Here is a 14,599-nt window from a genome sequence, read left to right on the forward strand (position 1 = left end):
GGGATTTCTATCATCTCACTGGATAGAAATTGCTATTGTCAGAGTTTACTGCTGATATTTTGTGCCTACCCATTGATTTGTCATCCAAGGATCTCACAGTGTACTACAATAGTGTGCTGTCTGGCAGTTAACCCGTGAGACAGGGAGTCATTATTTCTGGTTCTATTTCCAGCTCCATCCAAAATTGGAGTGTCTGTCCAACAAGCCTCTTCCCTTGTCAGTACCTCTGCAAACAGGGACTGTGCTCCTGCATCTGTCTACAGCCCACCAAGTCCCTCAAGACAGGACATGCCCCTACTATCTAGCACAGCTGGTACAGAGCAAGGAGGAGCTGGAAACTGTGCTCTTCTAAAAGCCCCACCTATTCCGTGTATTCCCCATATCTAAATAGAGCTGCCTCGGAAGCAATATGAACAGCTGAAAAGAAATGAGTGGGAGCTTATGGCAGTCTTTTGGAGCCTGAGATGCTCCAAAGGATCTGCTGCACGTGAAGCATGTGAATGATCTCCCCATAGCCAGCACAGAGGTGTGCTCAGGCTTACACTTGTTCCCTGGGTTTCAGGAGTGCTGTGGACCTCATGGGAGGGAGCGAAGCTGGAGTTCATGCAAGCAGTTTAAGCCTTGGAGCAGCCTGACAGGGCAAAGAATAAAGATGCTAGAGCAAATGATTCTGGGTAGGCCCAACTGTACACAGGCACGTTTAATACATAAGCTGCGTTGGCTTAAGCAGATTCAAATTTCAGGTCTTATTTTGTAAAATTTTCCACTGTATGACAATGCGATTTAGTGGATAGACTTAATACCAAGCTATTATCTCATTTGGATCTTTAAGGGGTATTGGCAAATTTGGGAATTCATGTATTTTGAAGACTCTGAGCTTATTAAATTTTGGGATTTAGGATAGGCTTGTCACATGTTAGACAAATGATCTTGGAAGTCAGAAGTAGAAAAGGGTGATCAAAGGAGAGATGCATGTTACCATACCAACAACCCAGAGAGCAGCTGTTGAATGTGTATATTCCCTGGCTCCCAGACCTTCTGACTTTGAGGGAGATGTCTGAGTGGTAAGAAATATGATAAATTATTTGTGGACCACAGATAATCTTACTATACAGTTCACATAAAATGTGAGGAAATAGCCGAGGCATATGCCCGGATTTGGAGTAGAATCACAGAATCACAGAATGGCAGGGGTTGAAAGGGACCTCCGGAGATCACCTAGTCCAACCCCCTTGCAGGTTCACCTGCGCAGGAATATCTGTACTAATATAAAATCTGCATCCTACAAATGGTTTTCTATAACTGAATAGTGATGGAGAATGCTCAACAGCTTGGATAGGAGAAGCCTGCCAGTATTCCCACCTGAGGACATTTTCCCTGTTGCATGGCCAGAGTTATTCCAGCAAGAGCATTTTGAACAGACCTACGAGTCCATTTGCACAAGTCTCCCGACTGTTCGGGAGCGTCCTGCAGGGACCTGTCCCAAGAACCGTGGAAGAAATTGATGGTTTAAAAGTATCCTCAGCATTAGCAGAGTCACCGTGTGAGAATTAGGTAAGTGAGCAATCAATCAAAACCTAACCATGGCACCATGAGCTGTTGGAAAGATAGGACAGCATTAGAAAGACCCTTTGGGTCTTTGAAGCAGAGCATTTCTTTTAAATGGTCACCTTCCCTTCAGGTACTAGCAATAACTTTCTAAAGCCGTGGGCAGACTATAAACTCTGACAAGTGTCAGTACCATCCCTGGAAAACCGATCTTTATTTAGGCAGGCCCCTGAACCCTAGAGAGTCTGGGCAAACAGGGATTTTAGTATTTGATACGGAATTTTGTATTCAGATAGATTACTTTTTTCTTACCACTTGGACTTCTACCACTGCCTCCCTAGGAAAGCCATCAGCATGTATTTGTGGATTGATTAGGTAATGAATGAAAGTGATTAATTGGAAAAGAGAGGATGGTGCCTTTGGAGAAGGAAATGCCTTTGACAGGTGTTGAGAGAAAAGCAGAAATTCTTCAATCCAGAAATAATGGATTAGATACCAAGAGAAGCAGGAGAGTAACACTTGCCTAGCTTTGAGAGAGAAGGAAAATCCCAAGAGGGACTTGTAGAAGGCTGCCAGCAAGCTGCAAACAGAAACAAAGCATGATGAAAGATAAGTGGTGCTTATGTTTATTTTAGGTTAAAAGAAACAGTAGAGGTGATTTATTTTTTTTTTTAAAAAAAAGAGGATTAATTTCTTTTCTGGGAAGCTATTTCTGGTTTGCAAAATTAAAAATTGAGCGGATTCTTTGGTTTTATAATACCTTAAAAAGGGTCTTTGAAGAATTTATATTCCGATACATCTTTTTATTCCTCATCAGTGAATGTGGTAAAATGATAATGCCATATGTACTATGTGTGTGTATGTATATTTACACTTTCCACTTTCTAATTTTTTGGAACATCTTCATTTTTGAATGAGCTAATAACTGTCCGTTTATTACAGAACAACTTCAGAAGTTAAGATGGTTAGAAAGCTAGAACAGAAAAAGTGAGCCATAGGGAAAAGCAAAGGTGAAAAAAATAGATAAATATGGATTCAGCATCGAATAGAATGGGGAGATGGACAAAGGGCAAGAGACAAATATAAAACTGAGATGTTTCCATTTTTTTTAATGAGTATTTTTAAAAGCACATTTGAACTTGTAAAAAAGTTTTCTACTGAAACATCTTTCCTTCTGGAAAAAGATCACTTGGATACGCATCAGCTGCAAAAAGCAGGTTTTTCGGGAGTACCCTTCAGCTTGAATATTTTGTCTGGCTGTAGAGGAGGACAACAAGGGCAGTGGAGCACTGTGTGTGGCCTTCCTGCCTGAGAGGCTGCAGCAATTCTGGGAACAGAATGGCTTTGAAAATGTAAAAGGACAGCAATAGACATTATGGTTTACTTCTGTATGGTCCTTCTTTAGAATACATATCTAAGCCCTTCCAGTGTGCATTCAGCTGTGACATGTGCCTTATGCAAAGGTACCTGGTATTGAACTAGGTACAAACCCTTTTGTACCTGTGTAAATGTTGAAAATAAAGAGAAAGTGGAGTGTAGAAAAGGAGTACATCGATACGGACATAACCCTCCTGACTAAGGAAACCCACACCTCAGCAGCAAGCTGGGTTTATTGTTAGCCGGTGAAGTGTATCTGGAGAAAGACTGCAGAAATGGCAGAACAAATCATTTTAGCGTAGCATGGTGGGGCTTGGAATAGGAAGCTGGCAAACCTGAAGTCTGCTTTTGCATCTGGCATGGAATACGTGGTCCCATGTAAACAGCACCCCTTCTTTGTGCCTCAGTTTCCTCAGCCATGAAATGGTATTCATCTTTAGAGCACTTTGGGCTGCATGTCTGAAAAGCCTTGTGCAAGAGCTAAGCATTATTTATCCTAAATGACAGCACCCTGTGTTCGCTTTGCGCTTTCTGCTATTACCAGCCTTTTCTTCACTCGTAGTTTTCCTTATTTATGTCTTTGCCTCCCCATTACCTTTGCGTTAAAGCTCGCATCTGCATTGATTTTACATCACTGCACTGTACTGCAGCCATTACAAGTTTACATTTCAGGGAGATCCTTTTGAATCTTTAACCCATTGCTCCAAGAGTCCTGACGGCAGAATATCTATCAGCAGATAACTCCAATTGCGCTTATCATGATGGGGGGTTAACTGACCAGTTACTATCAAGGGAAAGGGCCAAATACACTGGTGATAACTATGTTCCTACAGCTTCTAAGTTGCTCTTCCCCAGAGCATATAAGGCTTTTCAAAGCAGGACACTGTCAATATTATAATAAAATAAAGCACTTTGGAAAGCATTGTACTAACTTGGGAGGGTGGAACGGTGTTTCGTGTCACGAAGAGGCTTCTACCTGTTAGGAAATATGAGTCACTTAAAAAAACGAGCTCCTTGCTCCATTCCTCTGGCTGTGGCACCTCTTGAGGTGCTTAGGGACATGGTTTAGTGGTGGGATGGCAGGGTTAGGTTAAAGGTTGGACTCGATGATCTCGAAGGTCTTTTCCAACCAAAGTGATTCTATGATTCTATGAAATCACCGTCCATGCAGCACACTCTGGCTTTGTGTGTGCCGTGGCGGCAGCATTTCCCATTGACTGTGTGTCACAGCCAGGTGTGACAGCCCTGGAGGACGGGACTTCTGGTTTGCTCACTGCTTTCCTGAACATGGATGCCCAGCACATCCTCAAGCCCACGTCAGCTGTCCTGGTAGCTGGTCAGAACATAGTTTTTCATCTTCTTCTGCCTCCATTCCTCATCCACAAAACATTATAAAAGCGCCTCCTTACTTTATTGTGAAACAACGTTTGGTGTAGATGGTGAGTGTGTCCTTGCACAACAGGAAAAGCACCACACAGCCATATGAGGTAGATCAGTAAGACACTGAAAATATTTATCAATGTGCCCAAGGATGAGTTTACCTGGTGCTCTGACTTGTTCCAACGTGTGAGCTTGCTGTTGCACATCGGTTAGAAGGGGTAAATAGAAATACAAGGTTCATCTCAGATCTTCTCCAAAGTCCAGCGTAACTCATGTGAAAGTCATCTTTCAGCTGGCAGGAGTTTTAGGGAGAAGGCCTTATCTCCATGTCTAAACAGCAGCCTTACAAAGGCAAGAATAAAACGTTAGCTACTGCCTTTTCGCATGGCAGAGGACGGCGATGTTCCAAAGAACAGTTGAGACACATCAGTAGTCTGCTGGGATGAATTGAAAGCCTAAGTGACCTGTCAGTCAGGTTCACGTTGACTAGAAAGCTCTGCAAATGATCTCATCACTTGAACAAAGCAGACCAAGTCCCTTCACTGTAAGTGCAGGTATTAATAAGTGTTTCTATGTTTAAGTTGCTGTATAACTTCAATTGCTTTTCACAGTATACTAAAGCACAGATTTACAATGATGCTGGCACATAAGTAATTGCTTAGAGACAGCAGGGCGTAGGAAGCAGAGGAGCAGGTATCCTTTCATTTTTTAATTAGTTACGGGACTCACTCACCAGGAGTTCTGACGCTGGAATTACAGTATCCTGACATTGGCATAACTATGTGCTGAATCAAACCGGGTTCCTAATAGCCTTGCCTAGCTGCCGAATGCAAGGGCTTTGAGTTATTCCTCGCAGAGTAAACGGTTAGACTGGAAAATAAAAGGTCCTGTGATTAATTTAGTGAAGAACAGAAGAGATTCATTTTCCATGTGCTTAGTCTCGGTGTTCAAGGGAAATTGCTCATGCTCTTGTTCCATTTGAGAATGTGCTCGTTTAGTGAGGATGAAAGCTTGGAGACCTGGAAGTTCAATCAGAGCTTGATTTGGGAAAAAGCAATTTCGAGGTCATCCAAGGACAGATGAGGTAGTAAGACTGAGGGTATGCATTTGGATGAAATACTGTGATAAAGTACACTTCCTTTAAACTAAGGAGGTGCTCCTGTGTTAAGTATTAAACAAACCTATCTTTTAGGTTCCCCGTCTAAGTCTGGTCCACGCTGAAACACCCTTGGTAGTCCATGCTGTCAGATTATTTACAGGCAGAAGCACCATGGTAGCATGTGAATGATGTGAATGTAAGTTGTACTTCACACAGTGAGATTTTTAGTACTCGCTTCTGTCCTTGGGTTTGGGGTGTGGGAGGAGTTGTTTGAATTATTGTTTTCACGTTCATTTGATTTGGTGGATTGGTTACTTTTTCATAAAAATCAACATGACTTGATCCACTGTGAGCTAATAATTAAGGAACTGCAGGCAAAGCTTAGTCTGAAGTTGCATTAGTGCATGCCAGCAGCAGGATCTCTTATGGCGGAAATTTTGCCCTGGGAGTTTTACATCCATGTGGGTTCCCACCAGGAGCCTGGCATGGTGGAGGAGTGCCCAGGTTCAGCACAGCCCCACAGTTCTGGGTGGATACCCCAGAGAAACTGGAGTTTCAAGAAACGTGCAGTGCAGACTGTTTACACGAATGAGCCTTTGTATTCTCGGTGCGAGCAAAAATTAAAAACTGGACACCAGGGACCAAAGAAAAGACGCGAGTGACATAGCATCTCTTGTTTTCTGTCTACATGTAAGGCTGACTTTGCATGGGGAGCCTACCCCCAAAGATCTGGAAAGCCAGGCTTCCCTGGTAAGGGATAACTCTGGTTTCCATTGCGCCTGCCTACTGCCCTGGGAAAACTAGAGTTGTGTGATGAGGATGAAATAGCAAGGTATGCCTACGGCAGAGAGCGTTGCTGCCAATGAATATTTTTCAGTGCCCTGAGGCAAAACTGTTTCTAGTTGGGGCAAGGGAGTGTTGATGTGATAATTCAAAAGAAATGCTTAGTTCTAATTGCAGTGGAGCGAGAGGAGAGTGGATGGGTTTAACAATAGATGAATCGGCAAGAAGGCATGGCGTAAGGACACAGAGATAGATAAGGACCTAGATTTAAAGAAAATGGCTCCAGCCCATTCTACCAAGATAGTTCTAATTAGCTCTGTTCTGCTGGCCCTCTTCCTTCTTTTCAGTGAGCACATCTGAGGCTACGCAGGTATTGTTTGTCCAAGGTAAAATCCAGCTTTCAGGGGAGCTGATCTTGTTATTCCTGAACTCAGCATTGCGTTTCAGTTGAGAATCGTATGGCTGTTTTTTCTCTTCCTGGGTTTCAGTCGACTAATGTATTTAATCCCTACCTTGGATACGGTGAGCAGATGCGGACATAAGAACTGACTCAGAACTTGGACACAGCTGGTGATTTCAAGCACACATTTTCTAGGAGATTTGAAAGCTTGGGGGCTAGTTTCCCTTACACTGATCACTGCTTTTTACATGCCTAGATGCTTCTTGATTTCAGATTCAACAGGGGAAGGAAGTGCCTGACTAGAAGGAAACAGACCAACCTCAAGCTATTTTTTCATCATCTCAAGTAAGAAATCCCCTTAGAGAGCTCACTCAACTGAGATTTCTAGCTCCATTTTGCAAACTGAGGCCCCTCGCCCTTTTGGTGGCGACATGATATAGAGTAGGTAGGGAGTTAAACAGTTCGTCTGAACAGGTGACCCTGGAAAGTTCCTCCCGTTCCCTGTGTGCCACTTACTCCAGCTGTAAAATACCGACTAAAGGTTAGGAATAGTGGTTGGACTGGTGTCCAAAGACAGTTGAGAGCATCTCAAACAACTAATGACTTGTCTTCGTGACCTTTTTCATTCCTCGTTCTCAGTACTTATGGTATATAAGGTTTTGCTCATGTTAAGGCGTGTGTGTGATTGCTCTTTGTTCACCTATTCAAATGAGATTGGAAGCCAGGGTGCAAGTGTGAACAAATACAGTCCATTCGTAATAGTCCTCATTAATGAAGTTCCCATTCTTCCACCAGGGAGGCTAAATGCTGTCCTGTGACCCAGGTCACCAGTCTCTAACTTCAAATTGCTGGGGCAAAGAGTTTCGGTGTAATCCAGTACAGTGACATTTTTTTAACTATTCATTAAAAAATTCTGAGCCGCAGACATGTTCATAAAGCTCACAGCCCGCTCACAGATAATTCATGAGCATAATAAAAGGATTCATTATTCATGTAACATCTTTGCCGTGAAAATTAAAGCCGCTCTAATACCTCACGTGCATTGGTGCATGTTGGGAAGGTATATTTGTTGCATTTGTCTTGTGCTTTGAGATCACGGGGTAAAAGTTACTATGGAGAGATAAAGCAGTATGGACCTAGTCTTTACAGCTGTCATTAATGCCCTCATTAGTTGAGGCCTTACGAACACATAAAGTTGTGCCACTTTAACTGCCTAGGTGTAGTTAAAGCAGTGCAACACCACCTAATTCACATTGTACTAAAGCAGCATTAGCAGCACAGCTGAACAGGAGCAGGAATAGACTATCCCAGTATATACACATACACGTTCCAGACATTAACTTTATAAACGTCAGATCCAAGAGTACTGCCCCCTCTTTCACCTGTCTTTTTTTTTTCTTTTACTTTTTTAACCATCTCCCTGCTGAAGATTGCAATTCTGTATAGGCGGCGGAGGAGGTAGTATCAAACTTCTCTGCTTGGGTGTGAGGTTGCTGAGGTTGCTTTTGGCTTTTTGCCTCAAGTGGAGTAAGAGGTGCTGCCGTGATCGGTGGGAGAAATAATCTCCGGCTAAGAGGTAAGAGTAAGCACGAGGAAGGGATCGTCTTTTCAGACATGAGGCCTGGAGTGAAAGCTGTCTGGCCACAGCCTCCTAATTATGATCAGACTATTACTATATAGATACCCAAATTAGTTGTAGGGCAGGCCTAATACCCCTAATAGAATCATTTGAATGCAAGCAAAACAATACAAATGATAGAGAAATCAATGAGTATATCTATCCAGCCTGACAGTAGCGTAAGCTGTCTCTTATTGCGCATTTGAAAGAGTCGTATTATACATCCTGAACAGAACACGCTATACACACTGAAAGGCCTGTGCACAAATGGGCACTTGAACTGCAAACAAAACAGACTCTTGCATGTAAATGAATGTGTGAGCATGGAGATATTCCCCTGACAGGCATCCACGTGCATGCCAAGTGAAACGCGCGGGCAAGGCATTGGTGGTGGTAGCAGTGGTATAATCATTTTCATAACTACCAGACCTTGAAGATCCCATGGACAGTGAAAGATGTTTAGGGGAGGGGGGAAATTCTGTTATTTTCTCTTTGTGGACTTTGGCAGTAGTGAAATTGCTTTTTAACCTTTTCTTCTTACTCATCTGATACATTTTGAGTGATAAAACCCCTTTTGCAAGCAGCGGGGTGAAGCTGCCACCAGGGAGGAGCGGAAATGTCTTCTGTAGAATATACCATTTACAAGCAAAGATGTCTGCACTTGCGTACTGGGGCCTCCCTGCTAATTGTTCCCGTTTTAATTTCTTTGCCTCTTTTCAGTCTGCCACCTGTAGGGATACAGTGGGAACAGGGCAAGAGGAGCAGTGTGAATAGGGTTAATATACCCCTCGCAGTCCCTGAGTTGGCAGGGTAAGAGGGGAGCTGGAACGTGAAGTCAGAGGAAGGTCTAGAAGAGGCAGGGACAGTCTCTGAGGCTCCTGGCCAGCACTTTTTTAGAGGCATACCTGCTCTGTTGTCCCCAGGATGTGGTACTGAGGAGGAGTTCCCCTGAGCAGAGACTTAACAAGAGTTTCAGGGCACTTTGCTAAGGCAGGAACCAGCTGAACAGAACAGAACAGATTCTGCACAAGTACCTTAAATGCTCTCATGTTGCTGTATCCGTGGTAAGTCACGCTCTGGCCCACCAAACTGCTTATGCGCTAGCCCTGTTGGCTTGTTTGGGACTACTGCTACAAATAGTACCTTCCAGAAGGGGCCTTACATGCACGTTTGTGAAGTGTTCTTCCTTTCTGGATGGTGAAAGGACACATATTCAGCTGCAACTTCCAGCCAGCACGTGAAGCAGTCCTGCTGATTTCCCCACCTCTTGGTTAGGGAGGCCAGAGCTAAACGGTATTCCTGCCCCACCTGCACAAGATCTAAGATGAAAGAGCAGAGCTTCTTGTCAGTGCCTGAGCTCAAGGCTTTGGATTTTGCCAGCTGTCAGCCTGCTCCTTTATTAAATATCACCCTATTCCCACTGTGACCTTCCAGAACGAGTGCCTAGAGAAATGCGAGCAATGAGCTATGTAAAGCAGCACTTAACCTCCTCCACAGTCTGTACCCCTGCATGATCAGGCTTGGGACATGGGCATGGCCAAGGTGGGTGACCTGTTTCTGGGCGTGGATGGAGGTCAAGGCTCCATTCTGGTGCTCCTTCATATTTTGGTATCCTTTGGTATTATTGATGTGTTAGGTTAACGGTTGGACTTGATGATCTTAAAGGTCTTTTCCAACCTAAATGATTCTATTCTATGATTCTATGATCAAAGAACTCTTTGAGCAGTGTCAAGGACCCAGCAGGAGGGGGTGGCTCCATTCGTGTTCACTGGACAGATTGCAGGCTCAGTATTATCCCCTCCCTTTTCCTCTTTTCTGTGCTCACACAAGCCCAGAGCACTGAGAGATGCGAGACACAATGTGGTTCTTTGCCAACAACACATTGACATGGCTCAGTTCTGCATGCCCTTCCCCACTGAGCCTCACCAAGATGTTTCCCTGCCTGGAGGAAAGAAGCAGATTGAAGAAGGACTGCTACTTCCAACCAAGCACAAAGATGATGGAAGCGTTTGTGACAGGAAAGGCATACTCACTATACAACATATCTCACCATCATTTGAGGCATCAGACTGCCAGTCATCAAAGCAGGCTCTCACCTGCTGGTCACGCTGAACTGCTAACTCCTCTTGAGCACTCATATCACAAAAGTGTCAAGGAAAATCTACTGCTATACATGTAGAGGTGGCCATAGAGTGCTTCTTGCCTTCAACAACTTATCTTGACGGTGAAAACCTTATGATCCAAGCAAGGAATATGTAGTGCGTCAAATGTTGCTTTGTGACTTCCTGATAATTCATGTCCTTTTCTGTGTTGTTGAAGCAGTAGACCTACTCCACAAAGTAGGTCTGGGCAACCTTGTTGGTTGGTACTCAATCTGTAACTATTATCTTCACATCAGAACATTATTCCCGCTTAGTAGTATAGCCCCTGGTGTGTGGGAAGAGCAACTTTCAAGTAGCATTCAAAAGGGGAGGTACTCGTCCTTTGGAAAAGCTCTCTTGAGCAATAGCCACTCCTCCCCAGAAAAGGAAGAGGAAATAAAATTGTCTAGTAGGTGGCAAGGAAGAGAAGAAAAAACTAACTCAGCAGTGAAGTTGCTCTTGAGGATCTGGCTATTGCCAGGAGCACCTGAGGTCCCTTAGGAGAAAGGTGCCTTAGGAGTCACCAGGATAGATGATGGGCAGTCCAATTTATGGATTGGACCTAGATCAAATGATAGTTGGGTATTGGATGCTTTAGTTTTGTCCCTCCCAAATCTCGTTGGAGGCCCTGTGTCTCCAGCCATGTATTTTTCTGGTCTTTAAAAATAGCTGGGAAAGACACAGTTTCTGTGTTTGGTTTTCTATGGCTCAGCCATCCTCCAGCTGCATGACAAACAGGGAGGATTTGTGCCGGCTGGGGAAGCAGCATATGTGAAGAGACAGCCACCTGCCCCCTCATTAGTGCAGCAGATAAACGGGAATGGCCCCTCCATGCCAGCCTCGATGACCAGGCGTGCCACATGTCAGTAGCAAAAGGGACAGGCTTGAGAGGAGGTCACGTCATGGGGATGAGGGAGAACGTCACCTCTCCCCACCCAGACTGTCCAAGCAGAGATAGGGAGGACAGCCCATGCCAGCAGGGATTGTCAGCCTGGTGAGGGGAGAGGTGGGCAGCTTGTCACGGTTAGCTGCTGCCCCCATCCTTCTCAACGTCCCCTGGACCTGCTGCAGCTCAGAAATGGCCCCCAGTCCTGCAGAGGCCCTTAAAGGAGGGCTGGGGGCTTAGCTGCTTCCCCTGCGCCTGCACACCTTTCCAGCCAGGGTGGCTGGCACTCCCGCTTTCATTTTAACTCCTCAGCTCCCTGTCAATGGTGCCAACGGGCTCACCTCATTAAGTTACAGAGAAGGAGGCCCCCGGATTGATGGCAGGCAGGTTTAATGTGGCTCTTTCTGAGCACTCAAGTGCAGCATGTAGGAGGCTGCTGGGGAGATATTCCCGCAGGCTCCAGCAGAACTGACTGATTGAAGTTGCTCTGAATTGATGGCTAATGGGGGAGCTTTCTTTGATAGCTCTTTCATTCTGGGTGCAGCTGGATAGAAAAAGATATTTCAACACAAGGGAGAGGGGTTTTATTTCCCCCCCCCTCCTTTATTAACAGATGCTTCCAGGGCACTCCAGCAGCAGAATGAGATCTGATGAAAACCTAATGATTTAAATGATTCTTAACTCCTTCTCTTTCAGCAGCTGCTCGCTTATATGCACCAACTGCATATAAGCACCGAGGACTAAGCGGGCGGCCAGGCCAACCAGAAAGGGGTAACTGTGCAAAGTGAAAAATCCCTTGGGAAAGTTTAGGCCACTGGAATTGGATGCAGCCTCTCCATCTGTGGCTCCAAAAATGTGTTCTTGGTTTGGTGTAGATGTGATAGCTGCAAGAAGAGCATCCAACGCCTGATGGGTGGTTAGATAGTGATGGAGTAAGGCTGAGGGGCAGGGGCAGAGCTGGTGTAGGGAGCCAGGGGGCTGCAGGGCAGGAGGGAGTAGTGTTAGTGGAGTCTTTAGAGAAGCTTTTATGGCACCTGCTCATGTTTTGAATGGCTCAAGCTGCTGTGGCAAGAATTAGGCACACTCAGGCAGAATTATATCAAAACTGATTAACAGAAACTGGTTAATGGTGAGCTTTTTGCACCATCCCCACGGAGGCCTCTGTTCAACAGGCTCATTGCAAGTACTTTTCCTCCTACAGTATCTAACCTTTTAATCAGATAATGGATTTCTTCCTGTTGCCACAAGTTCTACATCCCCTAAAGTTTCCGTCAGCCAGATGTCCCTGCAATCTGTGTGTATCCATGAGCTGACATATTTGTGAGCATGCCGTTTCTCATTCACATACACAGATCAGGGCGGGTGTTAGAGAGTCCAGAAATTCCAATAATTTGATCCAGTTTGAGATCAGCAGGCCAGATTTTGGCTGATATAAATCAGCGCTGACTTGGAGCACAGTCATTTTGCTCCTTTTGGGGATCTGACTCATAATTTCCAATCTAGGCCCTGGCATCTGGCTGGCGCTGTGGCAGGGCACTAAAGAAGCTGCTTGCGCAGAGCTTGCTTTGCCCATTTCCACAGCGTGACACGGCGGATGTTTGTCTTCAGTGATGTGCGCTGTGCCCCATCTTAAACCTGCTGAGGTAAATTTAACGGAGGCAGGAAATAATGACACTCCTACCTGGCAACCTGGCCATCACGTTGCAGTTAAAGCCCTTTTGCTTTTAAAAGAAAGGACTTGGACTGCAGTGACTTTTGTTTGCAGGTGATCAGAAAATGCAGTTTTTCACCTCGGAGACAGCAGCTTCACTTTTTAATGCTGTGTTGAAGAGTGAGAACCCTTCAGCTAGCTCTGAAAAAAGGTGCTGCTCTCATAAACAGCACCCTGTTCTTCAAGGGCAGAGGGGTTTTTTTTCTTTAAAAGTCACCCCTGTTTTCGTGCACAATGCATCAGAGATTGCTTGATCATCAAGTTCAGGTCACAACACAGGTGAAAATGGGTATGTCTGCTTGGTTGGGATCCAAGAGAAGACTTCGACCTGTGGCAGCTGACAATCGGACAATAAGCTACTAGACAAAGCAGGGAGGGCCCATCCTGGCCCTTTTCCTTGGTAAGATCCCATTCTGCTTTTAGCTGGAGATGTCACGCACAACCCCAGTTACAACGAACTCTAATGGTGTTATTCCTCCTCCCTTTCCCTGCCTGTAAAATGCCATCTGGGAAGGAGGGTTCCCACAAATTTGCAAAGTCTCTGGCCAGCTGAGGTGATGTCCTGTGACTTAGCGCGGCTGGTGCTGGAGGCAGTCCCCTAGCACTCCATCACAGCAGGAGTCCCCCTGCCTGGCTCAGCTGGGCTGGAGGAGCCACGGGTGAGGAAAGCACCGGTGCAGCTTCATAGCAGCTTAGTGTGAATGGGTGCTAAGCTGCAGCCAATACGGTAATGAGGAAATCCTTCATGTGTGAGTTAGATTGATCGGGTGCATCGATGTATCATTGCAATTTTAATTGTAGGAAGTCCTGTGTGCTGTTTCCCTCCTTTCCTCCTCCCTGTTGTTCCCTTCCCTTGAGTCAAACGTGGCTACTGGTGGCTACTGGCTAGACTCTGCTGTTGTCAATACGTCGTGGGTGCACAATGCTCATCTTACAGTGGATGAATGGAACAAGGGTCTGGAAGGGATCTCACAAGCTGGCTAGTCCATATCCCTGCATAATGGCAGGGTCAGCTCTTCCCAAGTCATTCCTGACAACTGTTTCTCTAGCTTGTATTGAAGGACTCCACACCCTCCCAGGGCCATTTATGCTCGTGCTTCATTATCCTTGTGGTCCTTCCTGAGGTCTAACTGAGTCTTCAGTTCGAGACCATACCTTCTTGTCCTCATGAATCAGATGCAATCATCTGTTACTTTATTTTGTTGGAGCCTTGGCCATGGTTTCATCATTTTTATTGTGCCCTCCTTCAGTCTTTTGTAAGCTAAGCAGGTCCCACTGGTTTTGTCTTTCCTTGTAGCTCATGTGTCCTAGATATCTGGTCATTCTCCTGCTCTTTTCTGGACTCCAGTTTGTCCATATCCTTCTTGCCCTTAGTCCTCTGTTCTTGTCCTGCTCTGGCCTTCCCAGTGGATTCCAGTTTGTCAGATAAACACGTTAGCAATCTGTTGATTACAAGTCACAGTCTGACTGTAGGTAATGCAAATACGGGAAAGCATTCATGATCCCATCAAATCAACAGATGTCAGCTGATTGTCTGCTGATTTCCCACCCTGGGGCTTGAACCTGGAACTGGCCTGGCAGCCAGTTGTTCTCAGCTGGAGGAGGGAAACAGGTATGAAACCAGCTGTCTGCCTTTTGGCCAGTCCACAGATGGAT

The 14,599-nt window shown here is 45.2% G+C and overlaps 1 protein-coding gene across 1 annotated transcript in view; it reads left to right on the top strand.

Moving 5' to 3' along the window:
• The window catches only part of LOC104125145 (limbic system associated membrane protein), a 315,160-nt gene that overhangs the window by 226,051 nt on the left and 74,510 nt on the right, over positions 1-14,599 (top strand). The window lies entirely within an intron of this gene.

The sequence above is a fragment of the Egretta garzetta genome, unplaced genomic scaffold (genome assembly GCF_000687185.1).
Source record: "Egretta garzetta isolate BGI_Z169 unplaced genomic scaffold, ASM68718v1 scaffold320, whole genome shotgun sequence".
In the NCBI taxonomy this organism is placed as follows: domain Eukaryota; kingdom Metazoa; phylum Chordata; class Aves; order Pelecaniformes; family Ardeidae; genus Egretta; species Egretta garzetta.